This window comes from Rhea americana, unplaced genomic scaffold (genome assembly GCF_003343005.1).
Source record: "Rhea americana isolate MKP2758 unplaced genomic scaffold, rheAme1 scaffold_4, whole genome shotgun sequence".
NCBI classification, from domain to species: domain Eukaryota; kingdom Metazoa; phylum Chordata; class Aves; order Rheiformes; family Rheidae; genus Rhea; species Rhea americana.
Window position 1 is genome coordinate 196,053 of NW_028186534.1, and position 21,345 is coordinate 217,397.

The window sequence follows — 21,345 nt, forward strand, 5'->3', positions numbered from 1 at the left end:
ACATACATACACAAGTATATATATATATACGCACACAAATACACACTCTTATTACATATTCATATGCTTGTGTGTATATATTTTTTTATGTATATATTTATATATATATGTATATATTTTGCATATATACATACATATAGAAACCAGTGTGGAATCCGCTCAGTTTGTCAGTCCTACGCTCTCAAGAACTTCTCTCCCACCAAGGGAAGGTGGGATCGCAGGGGCAGGTGAGCCAGGCCATGCTCTGCGCAGATGGACTCCTGCGCCACCTCCACAGCTCTTCAGTCACYGGTGTCCAACAGCCTGCATCCCCCTTCCTCCCCCCCCAAAAAAAAAAATAAAAAAAAAGAAAACTTGGCTCACAAGAGGAGGAACAGGCCCTACAGCCTTCAACTCTACCTCTAGAAACAGAGGGAGAGGCAGCGCTTGAAGAAATCCAGTGAAATTTGGAAGAGAACCAGCTGCACTGAAGTGAGCTCCATGTGACCCACAGTGCAAGGCTGGAGGACCGCGCTGCTGGGGGCTTCCTCATGCAACAAGCTCCATGCACGCRCACACACACACACACGCACACACACACACAGGGCTGCTTTAGGCACCGCAGCACACCTACGGCTGCACGTAGACAGCTGCTGTTCACTCCCCGTACCACCGCGCAGAGGCCAGGCGCCGCTCCCRGCCATGCACCTCCTGTCCTACAGCCCAACAGCCAACCATCACAGGTTAGAGCCTGCCTGCAGCTTGCTCACYGCATTTTTTTCCCCTCCAAGAGTTCTCCAGCTCCTGTCTTCTCCTCCATACAATTAACACAGGTTGGGAACAAGCTCAACCAAGTCATCTTTGATTCATACAAATAAAAGCATCTACTGCTGCATGTTCTCCTCCAGGCTGGTTTTGCGAGGCACTGGGACATGTCAGCATGATGGCTTGTACTACTCGCTAACGATCCTGAGATCAATGGCGCAGAAGATGAAGAAAGTGATTTAATTCTCACACTAACCAATTACACAAGTACACAAAATATTCCCTGTCAAATACATGTGTTACCTTGACTGTTTCCCTCCCTAAACCACCTCAGTAACAAAATGACCATTTTTCATTTCCCCCCCTCCACTCCCCTTTGGGTCCCTGCCCATCTATCTRAAAGGCTCCCCAGGACTCTCATTTTTACAGAGCAAAGATAGGAAGTTTATGGAATATTTTCCTTGTTAAAAGGRAGCTCTCCACTGATAATTGCCCAACCACTTGCAAAAAACTTAAGAGAAACAAAAGGAAAGAGAAGGAAGACAGAACGCCAGAAACCCCCCCTTACTAACCAAAGCTTAACACATGCACTAGGTCCTGGGGAGCTGCAGGAATAAACCTCGTAATCAGGTGCAAATACAAAAAAAAGAGGAATTAGCAGGGCAAGAYTGCGCCCAAGAGCCCAAGAGAAAGCAGGGGTGGCGAGTCAGCTTTCCAAACACAGGCAGGGGACGATCTCACTTTTCCAGGTGCTCTCTGCCCTCTGATCCACCACAGGCTGGGAGCAACGCAGTGGAGGGACACATCCCCATGCCACTCCRAGCTTCTACTGGTTCTCCAGGACCTTCTGGGGCCTCATCCAGGAACTGATTCAGCTGAAGATAACGACTTCAGCATTCAACGCTTCTAGTCACTGCAGAAGACTGCTATGCAGCACTGGGTTAGCAGATTTTTCGAGCTTTATAATTGAAGCACACTTAAAAGACAGTTTCCTCCATCCTGAGTCTCGTTATTTACTGTGTCTCTTACTTAAATTGAACACATGACTTGTATTTCCAGACATTATGTAATGAGGTTTTTGTGGTCCATAGGCTTATTTTGACTGATCCTCTTATTGATACAAGTAACAACAAAGACTACAGGCAAAATATTTTTAGAAGTTTTCAGTATTTTACAGAACATACTCCAAAAACTATCACATCACAAAATACTATCTTAATCTTCAACGATAATCACAGAATAARGTGATGCAAATGTGACAGTTCAACATTCTGGTGGATCCTAAATGGTACAAATTGCATCAGGATCGCTTCTCACACCTCTCTCCAACCACAAATTGCTTTGCTCCCTGGAAGATTATGGGTTACCCAAAGGCTCCAGTGACCTTCTAAGCTCACAAGGAGCTGGAAAATCCACTTTATACCTAGCCGTCTCCAGCAGCACAGTTCATGCCAGGCAGGAGCACTGCTTCCGGAYGGGCTCATAAGCAAGAGCAGAAACTCATCAACTCCGCTTTCAGCGGCAGCTGGTTTTTCTCAGAAAGGATCTGAGGCTCAAGGTATACGAGACTTGATACTCTCAACTCTGCCAAGTCACCAACCAGGAGAACATGAACATACAAAACTACAGGGTAACATTTGCAAATGTCTATCGATACTGAAGGGTGGGTTTAGCTTGGCTAAYCTTTCCAGGTAGAAGGAGCAGAGCACTCCCACGGATTCCCATATGGGGAGCTGGGAAAACAGCATCTGATCTATATAGGAACCTGGGTTGATYGGGTCATGTTTAAATTCCAGTGAAATTTGTGCATTTTTTTAAAAAAAGGTTTTCTATAAACGCTACTATCTGACAGTACATGGGCCATTTTCAGCTACACTACATTATACAACTTGTGCAAGACTGCTCATCTTTTTGCATATCTAGCAATAAAAGGGATYTAATTTTCAGAAGCGCTAGAAGTCTAAGCTCCACTGAGGCCAACAAGTTACTCACAGCTAGGAAACAAGCCTCGAATGAATGGGGTTTCCTAACGTGTGGTCTCAGCTTACACACTTCGCTCCACTCTTAAAACATTTTTCAGGCAAAAAAATAATAATAATAATAATAAAGTCAATTGTGTGTCTGCAGTGATTTGCAGACATGATTAACTATTACTGAGCCTAAACACCATTGCGAATCAAGCATTCGGTCAAAGGATACGAGCTGCAGATATGAAAAGGGAGGCCAGTCTGGCATTTTTAGACAACTTCAGATGCAAAGCCTTAGAGCATAAAGTTTGGAAACCAAGTCCACCAGACCTCTCTTTGCAGGAGGAATAACTAAGCTTTCAGACAGCTTTCTGGTGAAGAGGGGAGCGCGGCACGCTCCGCCCTGCCCAGCCGCGATGGCTCTAACCAGCATGGCTGGTGTCAGGCGATAAATCAGACGYCCTTTAACTCCACAGCAGAGCTGCACGCTCGCACGGCAGTGCTGAAAGCAGCAGCTGGACTTTTTACTGACAGAAGATAAATCACATGCCCTTTAACTTGGGTGCATCAGTTGCAAATACAGTTAATTAGAAATTCATGCTTACTTCTTTTTTTCTTCCCCCCCTCCATGTACTATTTCCTGGTTGCTTTACATGAGCTGCTGTTACATGAGTAGTTCCTGGGGTTAGGGCGCGCGGATGCCGAGCGAGCGCAGGAGCACGAAGCACGGAACCTCGCTGCAGAGCACCACGACCTCTAGCGCTTCGCAGTCCGGGGAAAGCAGCGGCAGCGGAAAGAGCAGTAGCAATGAAAAACGACCAAAACACTTCACAGACACGTGAGAGGGAAAAGCAGCCTCCTGCCAGCAGGCCACGAAGGTACGGCTTGCAAGTGCAACCCAGGGTTACCACTTGCACGCCGGCACTGAAAATGTGAAAAACCAGAGATAACTCTGCTTGCTGAAGCCTGCAGAAACACAGGGTTTGCGTTCGCACACACTATTTGCATTGCTTTAAAAAGCCCCTTTCTAATTGTTTCCGTAGGTCTTTCGCTAACCYCTGGGCAGCATCAACCTGCTGCAGCACAACTGCCACGATAGCCCGTGAGCTCAGCAAAGCTTTCCCCAGCGGCTGTCACCCGAGAACTTGCTGACACCCTTCTGCGGCTCCCAACACCCAGCACGCTGGGTGCCGACGAGGGAAACGGTGTTTGCGCCCAGCTGCCGACTCCGCGGGAACGGCAGGAGCTTTGCGCCACGTCACCACAGCGCTCGCCCTTTCCAGGGGGATCGGCGTGCCAGCGGGCCACGTCCTCCTTGCAGAAAGGCTGCAGGACACGGCCGGCCGTCGACATCCTCAGCGTTTCATCGCTTGGAGGCTGACGCACGTCCCAGAGCTAGCGAGGACAGAGCAAACAGCGAGGGCTCCGCCGTAGCGATCAGGGCTTCGGTGGGTGACACTCGGTGAGGACAGATGCAAAACGGAAGGACAACATGGGTTGTGACCACAAGCCTTGGGTGATTTAAAATTAACTGTAGGCACTCAGGAAACAGAGTTGGGCACTTTGGCTGAAGGTTTTTCTCTTCTTGCCTTGCACTGAGAATCCTGGTGGGTTTAAATAGAATAAAACCCCTATGAAAAATACCACATATAACAGATGGCATGCTGTAAGCAGGAATAGTGGGTCCAGTTCTGGTCACTCTGCTTTCAGAAATCCATACCAGAATTATCTTTTCCTCTTCATTTTGGCAAATTACACCAATGTGCATTTCCAACTATTTTGTCCTCATTTTTCTGCTGACATTTTTGTACCACCGATATTATTTTCGGCTCAGATACAAAAGGGCATTTGTTAAAATATTCCATGACTGCAGAAGATTCATAACAGATTCAGAAACACAGTCATAATCATAATAATTTTTTAGCACTTGTCTGCCAGACAGAATTATCAGCAAAAGCAGGGCCCCGCTATCTGCAGGAGTGGTGTATGATATGTTCATTTTTTCCCTCTATAAACTTCAATTATTAATGATGGAAATTTTTCCCTGCCTACTCTTCCCTTGGCGGGAAAACCAGCCGTTACTGACATTTGCTGATTGAAATCTAATCCTCCTCATCTGCATGTAGAAAAGGCCCTGCCTGACTTTATCCATCGATCTAGCCAAGAAGGGGTATTCTATAACTTAATCTGATGTCAAACCACGCTGGGTCCTGTAGGAAATCTATGCTGTAGATCTCAGTGTTGTAAATATGTCACTAGAATTAACTGAAAGCACTAATAGGTCACTCGATGAGCTTCACGGTGCACGCGGGGCACAGGGAGGCTGCCGTCTTGGTACTTGTGATTGATGACACCAAAAATTAGCCAGAGCAGAGGGCTGTCAGCCAGCCTGGAGACAACGGGTTCACCGACCTGCTTTGTTCTCCACGCGCACCGCCGGTTCCTGCCGCTGCCCTGGCGCTTCCGAAGCATTTAACAYGCTTTAGAGCAAAAATAAGAATAGTAAAATAAAATTCCCATTGCTTTATGTTAGGAGGAGTGGGGTATGAAATAGGATCTCTTCCTACTTCCAGCAGGTCATAACCCTCCCTCTTCCCGCAGGGTCCCTCCCCTATATACATACGGTGTAACAGCACGTGCAAGCCATGGGCCTTTGCATAAGAGACCACAAGCCCCCGCGCGCCGATATTTCCCCTATCTGGGTTCTCTTGGCCCTATAAGTGTTTCCACTGCAGCCGTCCTCTGCGCCCAGGTGGCCGGGCGAGCGGCCCCAGAGCTGTCCAAGGTATCCCAGCACGGCGCCGCCGGCCAGCCGGCGCGATCGGCACCTCGACGGTCTCCGACGTTCTGGGGATAAAGGCGGCTGGTTCGCAGGGCGCGGGCGAGACAGGAGCACCCAAGCGACGGCTCTGAATGCGGCTCCGGAGGGCAGACTGCCGCGTCAGGACATTCGACTTGTGCGCAGCCATCCCACCGCACCGCTGTTTTCCTTTCCACATGAACGGGCCTCACACATGAATAAAGCCCTGGAAGAGCATCCGACTCGGCCCGCAGTAAGTGCCCTCCCCTACAAACACCMATCAGCCTGCAAACTCCTCCCTGGCCATTACCGCTGGGCAGTGGCTTTCATCTCATGACACAGCCTTGTTCTCCAGTGAAGAGGCAACCTAGGCAAAACATCGTTTCGGGCCCCAAAGCAGCAGCAGCAGCCATGGCAGTGCCAGGCTTTACCCCTCACCACCTCGCAGCAAGGTGCACGTCATGTCCTCRCATCACTGGACGACAGAAGAGCAGGGCTGCTTTCGGCACTGCAAGCCTCTCCTTGCACGTCGGCTCACGCGATGGCCTAAGAGGAGGCAGGTCTCTAATCCATCTCCAGGTATCTCCCAAAAGGCAGAGCCCACCAAAACGCACCATGCAGACAGCAGGATTGCCATAACCCAAGGCGAGTCTGGCCCTCCCAAACCTCCTAGATGAGCAGGGCTCCTTCTCAGGGTTATTTTTACAGCTATTTATTATCTGTGCCAGACGCCTACAAAATGGAGATATCTAACCAGCCCCTGCACTCGGCTGAGTGCAATTGAAGTTATCTCCATGTAGAGGTTTGGAGATCTGTTGTCAGTTCATTTGCTGCCCCCCTCCCCCCTTAAAAGACACATTTTCAAAAGCCATGTCAGGGCCAAAATTTGCTCAGATTTAAAACCTGACCAGAAATAACTGGACTGAGCAGTGAGCAAATGAGAGCAGAATCCAGACTTGAATTTACTGGAATCTCGCCCATTTTGGAGGGCTCATAAACATAACAATCCTCCTGCAATCTATCTTCCTTAAAGCCAAGAATGCGGGTTATCCTCCGAGCTGTTGTTCCAGGAGTGGTTATTGTAGCACACTGCAGTTAATGCTGTTGGAAGCCAGGTGTTCAATAACCTCAGACCACAGAGAATATTATAATTGTTAGCACTGTAATGATAGCAAGTGATTTTAACAGGCAGTCTGTATTAACACGCTCGCCTTAAACAGAGGAGCAGGCAGCATTTTCAAGCAGAAACTGGATTCAGTCTCTTTATTTACCTGAACAGATGTTCACTGTGATATTTCCAGAATCCTAGAGTTGTGTATTTGTCAGCGTTAATGTGATTTCCAGGAGCTAGTTTGCTTTAGAAACTCATTTTCTCATTCAAATTGCAACCATCACCATTTTCTGCTTTGTTTTTCCTCTTTCGCTCACAATTATCTTCTTCCTGAGTTTTCACTTTTCTCTGGGTCACCGAGTGTGGCTCTCTTCTAATTACTGTCATTTTAGCTTCTGTACAACGCTCAGTCACACCGGGATCCAGGCTGCATAAATAAGTAATACATTTGCTCTCTGTAGTCTTTGGTAACTAAGACCGAGCTCTGCTCATGTCACCCGGCAGTGACTGCGCATCAGCTGCCCGGCTGACTCGACACGAGCTACCCGAAACAAAGCACCRGGGAGGAGCCGGCAGAAAACATCAGATCCCACAGTCCCGGGTGACTTCTGGCTTCCCCACGCACAGTTTTTGCATCTTTTCCTTTGTGCCAGTTTAGAAACTGATGTTCTACTCCTACTAAAATTCCCTGAGGTGGATACTGATATGCCAGGCTAAAGGGAGCCAGGAATTGAGGCAGAGGAGCAGTCACTCTAAAGGCTTACTAAATTAACAGTATCATTGCAAAAAATATATGCCCAACAGTTAAACAACAGTAAACACCAGAACTCAGTATAGTCTAGGGCTTCAGCTGGAGGGGCCCCCACCACATGCCATATGTAGAAGAATAAAGATGGTCTTCAAACCACCATATCCTCTATGGCTAGTGATACACAGTCCTTTATGATCGGGTCTTGCATTTTGCTAGTCATGCCCCTGAGAGCACTATCAGAAGGGGAAGAAGGTGGTTAGGGCCTGGATACCCTGCCAGCTAATAACCTAGCTGTAATGACTCCAAGCGCTTTTTGCACGCTGCAGCCAGCAGGACACCACTGCCTGTCCATTACATGACTATCTCACATGGATCCTTCCAGCCTCAAGGAGGAACAACTACAAAAGTAACTGCAAGACAGTGATGTATTTCCAGATCTCAGAACGAAGTGGCACAGAGATTGTGCCAGTGCTAATAGTTGAACATATCAGAGGGCTATAAAGAATTAAAATGTGTCACTGTCCTAGGAAAGGATGGAAGACCATCACAAGACCATCTTTTAAACAGACCCAGCACTTGAGGTCAGGAAAAAGAAATAGGTCGTGAGTCATCAGAGCTGCGTCAGCCAGGCTCAGATCTCACTGACTGCAAGGAAGATGAGACCCAGCTGAGGTAAAAATAGTCAAATATTTACAAAGCAAGACAAGGACAGGTATGCATGATGTGCTGTTCTCATTATCACTCAATTTATTTAACACATTTTTGCTCTAATAAATAGTATTTCACTTTAGAAAAGCGTCATCACAGTTGCATACTCAGTCATTGCTCCTGAAGGGGCAGAAAACTGCTGCTATAGAGCCAGGTTGGACCTGCCACAGTTTCCACTGCTGATGCCACCAGCCAGCAGGACAGCCAGGATCCCAGCTGATAGCAACAGATCTCAGACTGCAGTAGAGGTCCCTAGGGAACTCCAGTAAAGAACTGCTATGCTGCTGCACGAGGCTTGCAAAAAAGTTACCAACAAGAGCGTTATTAATAACATAACTTCCCCCCCACACCTTCTTTCCAGGGAGTGACTTTGCTTTCACCTCTCCTCACGCTGTTTAAAACAGCTATAAGGATGCAGAGCAACTTGGGACTCTTCATTCAAGTTGTCTCCAAGCTGCTTTTTGCAAATACTCAAAGGAACAAACTTTTGTTCCTCTATTTACCTGCGTATCAGTCACACGTGACTGGAACTGAACCGTTTGCAGGCATCCAACCAGCTGGAATTCAGTCACAAAACTGAAACACAGACAATACCTTCAGGCATACAGATTCAGTAAAATATAACATCGTCACCAATTTGTGAAGAGAAAGCAGGACATTCACAAAGGAATCTCTTTCACAGCGACAAGCTTGGCCTGCTCTCCTGGCACACAGGATCGACTCTAATTCAGCATGTCCTTCAACTGGCATCTGCTACCGTTCTGATGTAGAAGGACTTTCAGTTTTGCATTAACTGAAAATGATGGTTGAAAAACTTTAAGAATGAGCCATTTTCAGAGGGGCCTCAAAATTCAAGAATTTATTTGAAGACTTTCCCTTTATATATGTATCAGAAATGTCCTGCTATTTGTCTGATACCACGTAGATGCATTTCTTTGTAACGAGATACCAGTTACGGAACAGGAGCTAGCATGCTCCTAAGGGTGGGGGTAAACTGAGTCAGCAGAAAGAGCTGTCCCTATGTCTGTATCTTTAATGCAGAAGGCAGGATGCAGAAGCCAGTATATTATGTTCCAACTACAACGGTGGGCTCTTTCAACCTCATCTTTCTCTCCGCCCTAAGATTTACTCTCGATACTCTTATGCCAGCTTAGCTGAGCAGTCACATTATTCTAGTTTCAAGCAATCCCGCGCTGTAGGATTTACTGTATCCGGTCAGACCAATTACTTCAACACCCTGCTCTTGGAAATAACCACTATGATGTGAAGCTCCAAAATAAACTCAAAACACCCCCAACAGCACAAGCCAAAATGTCTGGATAATGACACAAATTAAAAACACATACTGCCTGGAACTGCCAACAGCTGAAACAACACTGGGGAATTGGCTCTGACAATATCTATTGCTTTGTGTCACCAGTCCCCAGTCAGCACAGCACACAAGCAACTGAACAGGAGCAGCAAGTCCAAAGGTACACAGAAATGAGAAAGAAGCATGAAGCAGAATTGTTCATTCCAATGATCAGAAATGAAAACCAAACCAACGCACTATTGTGCCCCTTAATGTTGAGCATAGTATGTCTCCCTTTAGTATCAACAGGGGTTACTTTGATACTTATTTGACCTCTAGGAGGTATTTCAGAAGATGAGGTAGTATCTTATGCCCACATAGAAGGTCCTTAACTCCCAATGGCCTTGGAAAGCCCAGGCTAGCTGATTAGGGTACATGGCCAAGAGTATACAGGAACCCAAAATCCTGATCCTGCAGCTCACATTAGATCCATCAATCAATATTAATATCAAGCCTGTGATGCCCTTCTGATGTGCTAATGCAGAAAAGCTTTCAGAGCTATTTATTCCAGAGCTCACTGGAGGTGACATTCAGACCGAGCAGTTGCGCATGGCTGTGGAGCACGCTCCACGGACACGCACTCACTTGCACCGGGTCTGAATATTGGCCACTGACACCAAGGGTTGGCAACAGCAAAGTTACAGAACAGGCCAGAAGAATTCTCTCTTCCTTCACATGGGGAAAAATAGAAAAAACAGAAGAGAAAAACCAATGAAAACGGTTCATCAGATAGTTATAGCAAGTTAGAAACAAAAACCACAGGCACTTAAAGCTTTTGCACAGCAAAGTTTCTGCGGCACTCACCTCCTGTTTTTGTTTCAACTGAGACAAAAGCAGACTTTTTTGCAGTTTCTTTAAAATAAAATAAATAAATAAAGGAGGTCTTCTGCCTGCTTCAGAGTTAGGAATGGGCTAAGAACAAAAAAGAGAAGTAGGGAAAGATGGTCTCTCTGAACCACCAAACAGATGAGCTTGCTACTTCTGATAGGATGCTTCCCGCAGCCTCCCCCCCACGTCCTGTCCCGGGAGCCACCGAAGGCCCATTTTGGGCCTCAAGCCCAGCACCAGAGAAGCACGAGGCAAGCAGCACAGCCCACAGCCACCCCACGGCACTTGGGGCACACCTGAGATGTGGCCAGCTCAGTGGACATCAGTGGTCTCGCTCAAGGCCAGCCTGAGGTGTGCACAACCTTAATTCACTTCCACAGCTCTCCTCAAAACCCTTCTACTCTTGTACCCAATGCAGCAAGGTCCCTTCTTCTGCATCAGAGGAGAGTCTTAACACCGGTACTTGTTGTCTTATCTGGTTTTCTCCTCTTCGTTCCTAATTTCCTCCATGGGGGACCCATGCTGTTGATGCATGTTGAATACCACACAAGATAGCCAGGACAGAAGCTTTAGAGTTTATTTTTTTACTGGAAGAAGGGATTGAAGAGAAAGAAAAGAAAACGGAAAAACCTTTAGTTACACCTGGCAAAGCCATGCAGGTAAAATCAGCCCATGTGGAGCACCACTGGYGTCATGGGAAGAACCAGACACACCCCAGGAGGGCAGCTGCCCTTGGCCTGCCTGGCCCATCCCCAGGGCGAGGCCCAGTCTACTGAGTCAAGAGGCAGAAAACTCCTTTTCAGAAAAACTGACACAAAGAGCAGGAAAGGAACAGGCCCCAAAGTGCTACAAAACAGCTATGAACGATGTAAATGAAAGTAAACATGGCTTCTTATCCCAGCTCACCAAATCTCTGTTCACCACCTTTCTTCCTCAATGCTACCTGCTCCCCTTGCCCACACCTTCTGTTACATGCTGGGCTTTCAGAATCCAGTCCTAAAGGGGTAGAAGAAGCTTGTTGCCACAACCAGCTGCCAAACAGGCAATGCCCTGACAAGTCCTGCACACCACCTAACCTTCTCCTGTAGGGCAGGACRACAGCAAGCTCAACGCACTCCTGCTGCACGCTACCAGTGGGGACTGTGTGGCCCTGGCCTTCTCGTCCTCATCCTGCATCACGTGGATCCAGGCAGCTTTCCAACTCAAGAGGTCAACAGGCAGCTCCGCTCACAACCCCCAGACTCTGTGGAGGCTTTTGCAGTTTTTCCTGAAAGTCTGATGACATCAACAAGGGCAACAAGCATGGGAAAGGTGCTGCATTTGGGGGCATTTGAAGAACATGACTATGGGACATCCAGCAGAGCAGGTCACAGATGAGTCATCTCTATGTACATGCTGCTTTATGTCTAACATGCATACTAGGATATCTTGTAACTCCACGAATTTTCCGCTCTTTCTTCTGTATCCTTGCCCTGAACAGGGCTGGCAGCCTCCGGTTCCAACTTCTGCAGCGCTCTAGCAAATACAGGAATTTAACAGTTGTCCAAAGCTATGTCAAGTACAGTTAGGCTCCAACTATTTGGAAATATTCAAGTTCTAGAAATTTTCCAGATTTCATTTCTTGACCWTGCTGTATTATAAAAACCAAGATGTGGCCCCTCCTATACCTTCCACCTGAAAAATAACAAGAGAGAAATAGAGAGAGAGGAGGGAGGGAGAAAAGCCTGCCTTCCTTCCTCCTCCCTGTCAATATTTTATCATAGCGAACACCTGTCACGCAAACAGCCCTGGGAGAAACAGGAGGTTCGGGGAACTGCCTCAACAGCAACACAGACACCACAGGAAACAAAACAACGTGCAAGAACAGCCGAGCGACTCTCTGCAGCGCAGCCCACAGAGCAAATGTTTGTGCGCTTCGGAGGGAGCCAGCGAGGCCAAATCTGCTCTTGCTGAGAGGGTGCGACACTGCAGCATCCCCCCAATTTCAGATACGACTGCTGCAAAAGGCCTGGCGAAGCATCTGCGCCGCTTGCAAGACGCCCTGAACTTTGCAGGGGATTTAAGCAACAGTCAAAGGCAGAGGWGTCGCTTTTTGCAGTGAGTCACAAAGCTTCCAGGTTTGACGCTTGGAAGCTCCCTTAGAAAAACCCGTGATTTGCAGCGAGGTGCCACAAGTGGGGAAAGGAAAGCAAAGAGCAAGAAACACGAGGAATCCTCAGCGTTTTCCGCTGAGGCATTCAGAGTCAGTTTGCAAGAGCTAATTAACTCCCACTGCCCAAGCAGGGAGCATTCGTCGCCTTTTACAYTTCAGAGAGCAGGGGCCGAGAAAAAGAATAAAATAAGTAACTGATTAGGCTCAACTTCTATGGAGTCGAGAGCTGCGTGGGAAACTTCCCAGTCCCTGGGTCTGCATCTTCTCCCTGAGACAAGCCCTCCACGGCACGGCACACCTCCTGCCAAGCTGGCTGCACCGTCCCCTGCGCTGACACCTCCGGGGAAGTCACCGTTCGGTTACGGCCGAGCACACACGGAGCAGAGAGCTTGAAGGCTGTTATTTCTATTTGAGAGATGTGATATCAGGCCAAGAGACTATTTTAGACTGCAGGAGCCTGAAATAACTCCGCAGGCCAAATTTATAACTTGCAACAGTCAGAACTATCATACCCACATGCCAGTTTATTAAAGACCCAAACACCACGATGACTTATTTACGCGCTGGAACTGGCAGTCTGGCAGCCCGAGGAACTGAAAGTATCAATGTCAGAGAGGCCRTGCCCCCTTCTCACAGCATTATCGTCGTCTCCATACAGCTTCTAAGTCCTTAAACGCCATGGTGGGGTTGCTCTTTGTCTACGCCACAGGGTACCGTGGTTGCCATTTCTCATCTACCGTCCCTGAGCACTTCCTGGAGAGCTGAGCAGACGTCACAAGCTCCAGGGGAAGCTGGGCCAGAACGGCGTCAAAGCGTCGCAGAAACCATTCTGCTCATCTCCATGCCACCAACCCCCAGGGCACCTGGGCGAGCAGTGCTGGTGCCACCTCCGGGAATCGGGCCCCACCGTGAAGCCCCAAGCACCCTCAGCCACCCGAACGAGCAGCAGAGATCACTCCGAGTGGCACGTACGATCCAACACCCGCCACTCCAAATGGGGAGGGCGGCACGCGTCATCCCAAAGCTACGAGTTACRGCCTCGCCATCCGAGGGACAACCTCCACCGAGCAGAGCATCGCCATCCACGCCTTGAGAGGCTATCGGACACCGCTGTACGCTGGCTCTCCACCCATCGCATAACGCACATCTCACGTGTCTTCTTGTCGGGGGACACCCCACAGCATTTCGTTTGCTGGTAACAATCTACACCATCCCTTTGTACCTCCCATTGCAACAACCCACCTCTACAGTTTCTGCTCAGCATACGTCCATTTTTTTTCCCATGGCGTGCACCAAAAAAAAAAAAAAAAAAAAAAAAACACTTGTGCGTGGACTTACAGAAGGGCACGACAAACGCCACGTCACGGTCTGCTGACACGCTGCCCGCTCCAAAGCACTAGTGCAAACCAATAGGAGGTTGAAAGACCATGGTGCGTTTTAGGCAGAAACTYGCCCTTTTCTGGAAGCCGGTAGTTTAAATCTTTCAGGACCCAGCCTTGTGCCACAGCTGGAGCCGTTCTGCTTTCAGTTCGGCGCAGACCACTGGCCAGAAATGACACGTACGCCCATAAGGGGCACGTGCTTGCGTGGAAAGCCTCCTTGCTCTTTCATGGGCCTACCATGGAGTCACAGAAAAGCCCCCTGATTAAAACTACTTCATCCTTCACGTGAAAAACCACAYGCTGGCCCACGAAGTCGTGGTCATCGGTCTCACGAAGTCGATCTGCAGTACGAATTGCCCCCACACCTGTGACACGCACGCTCCCTTCTCCCCTTTTGGGCCCGTCGCTGTGCAGTCATCTCTCCCCAGGATGAGCAATGCATGAGACCAAATTACGCTACAGAGGAAATATCGAGAAATCCTGTCTTTTTGGTAAGGTGAGCCTTCCTAAGCACAAAAACCACACGCCCATGATTGATGGGGTGGATACGCTTTCAAACAGTTAAATTACGCAGACAATCCTAAAAGCCAGAGACAGAGCCCAGAAATGAGCACGTACAACTGTCTGCAGAGACAAGGGTTAACAATCTTATCTAGGGTCACCAGAAGAAATTCCAAGTAAAACCCACAGCACGCAGGTTTCCTGCTTTCTAACCCAATGCCCTATTTATACCTCTCTTTCTTCACAATGCCAGTGACAGCTTTTTCCTCACTTACAGGCATGTTTCCTGCTTTTTGAGTTGTGACTTTCATTTGTAGCTCATTTCCATAACCTCAGAAATAGAGTTTCAATGGAAGTGTTAAGTGTATTGATAAATTCTTCTTAAACCTTATTTAAAACTGTAGGCCAAGAGAACGGAGGGAGGATTTACCCAATATCAGCCAGTTGAAAATTATGCATTTCAAGCCCTTTCCCCGGACTCAGCAAGGTTTCCCTCTGACTGATAAGGTACCGCCTTGCTGCTGGTGCGACAAACAACAGCGCCTGTTTCCAAAATACGGCGTTCTCAATCCGGTGACAAATAGGCTCATCTGTGCTCAGTGACCTTCACAGCTGCGAATCTTAACCACGCAGTACGGCAACTACAACGCTCTCATCGGGTCTGCGCGCTGCCCCGGAGCGGCACCCAAGCAGTCCTCGATGTTAACGTTCCCATCCCTCCACCCCASCGGCCCGCGCTTCGCAAAGGCTGGCGGCGCGTTTTCCCGTGTGCCGCTTGCCCATACGCCGGGAGAGCAAGCCGGTCCTGCTGCCGCCACCGCTCCTCTATCGCCCCATTAAAAAAAGTAAGGGTGAAAGAGTGAGGAGTCGCATGCAATCCTCCTCCCGGCCAAGGCACGAGCATCCTCAAAATAAAACACTGGCTGAATGAGTTGCACTAAATAATYAGGACACATGGGGGGGACTAAAAGTAAGGAAAGAACAAAGCACAGATTTGCTGCAAGAATTCTGCTTCGCTGGAGTTAGAAACAAGACAAAAGTTGCCTATTTGGCAACTAGCTGCATCTGTAACCGAACAAAACAATATGCGCAGGAAGGGAGGCAAGTGGGGAGAAAAAGGACACAAAAATCTCTGYGTTTATGCTAGAGTTTGAAGACCCATCATAGAAAGACATGGTGACCACCTTGAAGTGCATTGGACTGGAGGGATCAARGGATGAGGAACCAAATATGAATTATGGATGAAATCAAGAAAAGACATTTTTAAATTCATTAGCATGAAAAGTATCCAGCTAGGAAATTGTCAGCATATGCCCATCTTCCTGGGAGAAACACCGGGAGGAGAAATAATGGACTGAGGCACTTCAAATAAGATCAACCAAAGTGCCAGCAAGTGTTCTTTAGGAACCAGCTAGTGGCAGCCTCAGCCAGCTGCCCGCTCTAAGAGGACTTTTTCATTTCCTCTTCCTTTCACTAATACTGTGCACRACTCAAAATTACTCATGGACAGCAGAACAGCGAAAGTCACAGGCTCAAGGCCCCTACACCCAAGCGAGGTACCACGTAGTAAGAGGTCCTCCAGATGACATGGGAAGTCCACAGTGAGGGGCGTGACCTCTGCAGCAAGTCAGCTCACCCTTCTTCAAAGGCTTTTGGATGTTAAAAACCCACATACATTCAAAGCCTGATGCATCACCAAGACCAAAACAGTGTTGTTTCAAAAATTAAATTGAAAATGTTAATTGGAGGAGAAAGGGACTGGAGCCAGATAATAAAACAACCATCTCACCATCGTGTAGCTTCTTCCAGGTCCCATTCTCTTATATTCAAATGCAAGCAGCTGTATACTCCATATAAAATATTTGTGCGTCCTATGTAATTTGGAATCCTATCAAATAACTTGACTTCCAAATTTTTTGTAGCAGCAAATTCCATGGATTTTGCATTGAATAAAAATTCAGCAATCATGGCAGTTGCTAATTTCTGCTCTGTGCTCAGAGCAGCCTTTCACTTCCCCATAATGATTTTAAAACATTATCCTGCTGTTTCCTTTTTTCTATGCCTAGCATTGAAGAGCTCTGCAAACTATTTAAATAGTGCTGCCTTGGAAAAAAAATCTGCAAGGGAAAAAAAATTAAATTCAATCATCACTCTACACTCTGTGAACTGTGAAAGTCTTGGGAACATGAAAAGGTGCTTTCTAAAGGATGTTAAGCATTCAAAAGATTAGACTGCAATGTGCAATTAAATGTGTTCCATAAACCTTTGTCAGAGTACCCAAAACCTTACTTCTGCGTGAACTTAAAATCCTCCCACTGGGAGCTTGTTCAAGTGGTTTACTTTAAACCTGTACTTCAGATATTCCACACCTTTCACTTTTATAATTCTTCAACATATGCTAACACTAGCCGAGTTAATAGTAACTGACTAATTTTAAACCCTATGATTACTGGAGCTGATTTATATAGTAGCTTCGCTTCACAATACTGTGAATCATGCACGCAGTAATTGCCAAGTTCAATTTTAGCTCTGTCACACTGAAGCRCTAGTTTTTATGCCTCAGCTGTTGCCTCCTTCATGCTATAGAGGTAAGTTGATAATGCAGTAGGTTTTGCTGTTAAGTATCATAATATTATGATACCCCATGTCAGATTCTTGCAAGCTTTGTGAGCTATGCATCATCTATTAACTAAATACTTYATTAAAGTAGTGGTTTGAAAAGGCTTCTATTCTAATTTAGCTCARAGCACTGAATAGTGAAAAAAATGATGATGTAACAATTTAATTCACCACCCAAACCAGCTTGTTGGAGAGAAGTGCTCACCTTCAAAGCTCTCCTGCAGGAGTGCCAAAAGCATGAATCCAAAGCCCTTCAAACAAGTATCTCCAGGCAAGGCCCTCCACCCAGCACCCAGTTCAGCACACTACGTGCCCCCATGTCCAAAGGGATGTGCAACTTAAGTGCATGTAAATAGRAAAAAGATGTTGCCTCCCTGGGAGGAAAAAAAAATAAAATAAAAAAATAAAACTAAGAGTCACACTGTGTCAGGACAGGACACCGACAGACAGCGACTGGCTATGCAGCAGTGGTGCCACCACGGCCCTCCATGACAGGCTCCTCTGTGCAATGCAAAAAGTGACAACTTTGCACGGAAGCCCAGGACAGTTTGCACCAGGAGACCAGCACGGCTGGATGTTCACTGCCGTCCTGCAGATCTMCACGGGGCGAGGGCGGCAGCACAAGCGTCGCAGGTCTTGCCCACCTCCGCACTGCTGACTGTAAGGACTTTGCCTTTCACACACACTTGGCATGACCAATAGCCATGAGCATGGGCACCACAGGGAAGAGCCAGATCTGCCTCCGTTTCCATCCCAGCAGCATATACTGCGTGTAAAGCAGATGTGATGACCACTACRCTATCCCTCTACCCAATGCCTTTCAGCTGAATGAACATACAAACCTAGACATTAGCAATAATCTCCTATCAGTGCTTAAATTCACTCATCTCACAGGCTTTATGCTTTAAGAGTCTTTTTAGATGAACTCTGATCATACTGAGTTTAACAAACGTGCAGGCTGGAAATACCTTTTTTGCATTCACGTGTGCAGCTGACATCCAAGGTAAGTTTTCTGGCAATGTAAACTGAAGTCCACACAGACATACACGCTCTTGGGTGCTACCAGACCCTCTCCATCACCAGCTTGCTTTCAGCACAACCAGAGCAGGGTACCACAGAGCCCGTGAGCTCAACACCAATCCCARGTATCAGAGCAGGCTTGGCACCATCAAGCGCAGCCCCAGGGGCAGCAGCCCGGGTACCGCCTCTGGGCCAGGTGGGCAGACAGGAGCTGGCCTGCRTATTTCAGCTTGTTACGCACACAGAACATGCAAGTGATTCCTGACACAATYGCCATCAAAATGGATCTCAGTCCAGGTCAGAAGTTCCTACACTAGATGCTCACCAAAACTGAAGTACTCAGTGGTTTCCAGCCCTCCAGTACTCTGGCTGAAGTGGCATAGATTTTGGTGTGAAAGTGAAGGAACTTGGATTTTACCATTCTTTTTTTTTTTTTTTTTTTCCCCAGATTTCCAAAAGGAAAAGAATCACGAGAAAATACATGAAAGAGAACATCTTGCAAGCCACAGTTGTGCTCTGGCATGGGTCTTCGAGCAGCACCTGCCTGCTCCAGTCCCGGAGGCAGCTGTGCGCCTTCTGCAGCATTTCATACAAGAAGGCAGGACATTTCAGACAGAAAAAGAAAAAGAGGAAGGAAGAATGTGAAAATTTCACAAAGCGTGTGGTCACTGGGAGGAAGAAATAGGATTCGTGAATTTTTCAAGCAACTCAGCCTGGATGATTTTGGTAAAACCATTAACCACGYGCCTTACACTTCAGGAGAATATAGCACAAGTGAATTGAGCAGAGTGCTCAGGGAAGTCAGAGCTGGAGCTGATTCTTAGGCATCTGAAGCCCCGTTTTTGCAATCCCCCGGGGATGCCTGACCAGTCCKATTTGCTTTAGAGCCTCTTCTGCAGCAAGTCCCACTGAAATGCAAAAGCCTGATACAAACTGCCTGTGACTGCACCCGACGCTGCATAATATAGCTGTAGGAYGCTGACAGCATCTAAATCCCCGGAGACCTTGTGGAGTTAAAGATGAGCTAAATCACACTTCTTCATTTACATCACCCCTGTACTTTCTTATGATCTCCTAATAATTTCAGAGTTCAAACTCTCCACCGAAGAGAAGGGAAGRGAGAAACCACAGCCCAGCAGCCACCTCTCCAAGCACACAACTTTCAGGAATAACGACTCGTGTGAAACACCGAGTGCTCTCGGCACACGCAGAGTGCAGGATTATGCTCCCGTCTGGGATAACACATGTACCAGCAACGACAGCAGCAATGCAGCACTGTGCAATCCTGGGAATCTGCTAAAAACTATCTTTGAAAGAAATTCTCCGGTAGAAATAGCAGGCTCCCATTTCAGCCGGAGTCTCTGAACTCTGCTGGGCTRTGCATAGCTGCAGTAACAGCCCTGTCCCCGTTTCTGCAGTCTCCCACATTTAAACGAAGCCTGGCACCCACAGCAGCTACAAATGAAGCCAGCAGAGCCCCCCCACGCCCTCTGCTCGTCCGTCATCACCACCGCGCGCTTGCCTGCAAAGCAGCCGGGGAAGATTGCACCCTATAGGCACCTCTGCACCGTATAARCAAGGCTTCGAGCTTACACAGCACTTCCTATCGGGATGTTTTACCGCCAGCGGTTCAGTGACTTCATACCAACCTCCACGAGGCAAGGAGCAACAATCTCCATTCCGCGTTAGGACAAGGAGCGACAGAAAAGGCCACTTATCACGCCTGACACAGGAAATCCGTGTCCCAGATAAGGCGGCACAAGGGGCGCTCCCAAGGCCAGATCTGCACCCGGAGCGCTTCCGCTGGAACTGCCCGCTCGCGAGGGACCCGCAGCCCTCCACGGCAAACGCCTCCTGTCCGGCTCGGGCGCCGACCCCTCCACCAGGATCTCTTGGCCATTCCCACTTGTTTTATTATTCAAAGATAATGAACTGACTGCAATGTTAAGCTTAAAATAAAATGTTGACACCTTTGCACAAAAAGATCTTGACTTTTCTTTTTAATGCTTTTAGTTGCTTTAAAAGCCTCATTTCTGGCTTAGAAAAAGAAACCACTCTCATTACTTTACGCGAAAGAAAAGAGGCAAGCAGGTGGCCTTGACCACACGAGTCTCCTACCACAACATTATGTTACTAAACTGAACATTTACGCAGGTCTGAAAAATTGTTTGCAATGGGCATGTAGACAGCAGAGCTACCAGATGTTTTCTCCTAATATTTGTTAAATTACATCATTGTATACTGCTTGAGGACCAACCTGTGCCAAATTTCCAGAGTTCAGCTTGCTTWCTATTTGTGCATCTGCAGTTTTGGTGAGCTGTCTCTTGGACGCAGTTTGGACTTAGGTGCCCAGCAACCTTTTTGCACACAGTCCTGTGCGTGCAAGATGTGCAAACCATCTTCGCACAACCGAGCGCTATTTGCATACAGACCCAGCCTAAGCAGAGGGAACTTTCCTATTGCATGCTTGCAAATTTAGGTATTAAAAAAAAAAGAAAGAAAGAAAGAAAAAAAAAGACTGCAGGTATAAGTCGCTGCTCAGATTAAAAAAAGAAAAGACGCTTCACCAAAGCCTATTTACCAGTGTGCTGAGGCCATGTCTAAAATGCATCAGTGACTTGATTTCTTCCTCTGGAGCTTGGCTCCTTCCTCCTCCAGTTAGTGCTGCTGACACAAAGGGTCAACGAAACCTGCAGGCTTCCTCGCCACGCTGCCCAGTTAATTCCAGTTTCGAATGTAAGTGCTTTAACCAATTTGCTAGGGTGAGATGCCATTTCTCTTCACTGAGGTGAGCAAAGGGAGGAGGGAAGAAGAGGAGCATAAAGAATTACATCAAGAACCAAATTTTCCAGCTGGCCCCTGGAGACCTGTCTGTGCTGCACATCCTCACATCAAACTGTCAGCTCCCAGCATTCAATCTGATCGGGGTTTATTTGCTCCAGAAGAGGAATTCATTTTGCACTCAACTAATGTAACCCCAAAGTGCTTTAAAACAAAATTCCTCTGATAGAGGCATTACAACAGCCATTATTTTCCTGTTTGGAGTTAAACTAAGGCAAATGTTTATTTTAAACAAGCTACCATCGTCACAAAAAATGGATGCTAAATATTCTCCTCCACCGTCTGGGTAAGTTTAACTTCATTTTTTGCTCTTCTTTAAGATGACATACTCATCAACACACACCAGCTTACGCAGCAGCGTGATGAAACTACGGGACACTTTAAAACCTTCCAGTTTGACAGCGAAGAAAGGTCTTTTTAATATGTTTCGTTTCAAGCCCTCTTTGTCCCTATTTTCTAGAAAAACATAATCGTACTGACCCACTGAAAATCATGTTATTGCTACCTTATTTCCGACTATTAGGTTCTTCAAAGTATCCTGAGCGGCCGTGACTTACCACCGGGCTTCAT

At 47.3% G+C, this 21,345-nt stretch overlaps 1 protein-coding gene across 1 annotated transcript in view; it reads right to left on the reverse strand.

Annotated features, from left to right (window-relative positions):
• TOX2 (TOX high mobility group box family member 2) overlaps nt 1–19,603 on the reverse strand; it is a 135,061-nt gene extending 115,458 nt beyond the window's left edge. The window contains exon 1 of the mRNA XM_085313908.1: nt 19,584–19,603. The gene's annotated coding sequence lies outside the window, so the exon portion shown is untranslated. The remainder of the gene's footprint in view (nt 1–19,583) is intronic.
• Between the last annotated feature and the right edge of the window lie 1,742 nt (nt 19,604–21,345).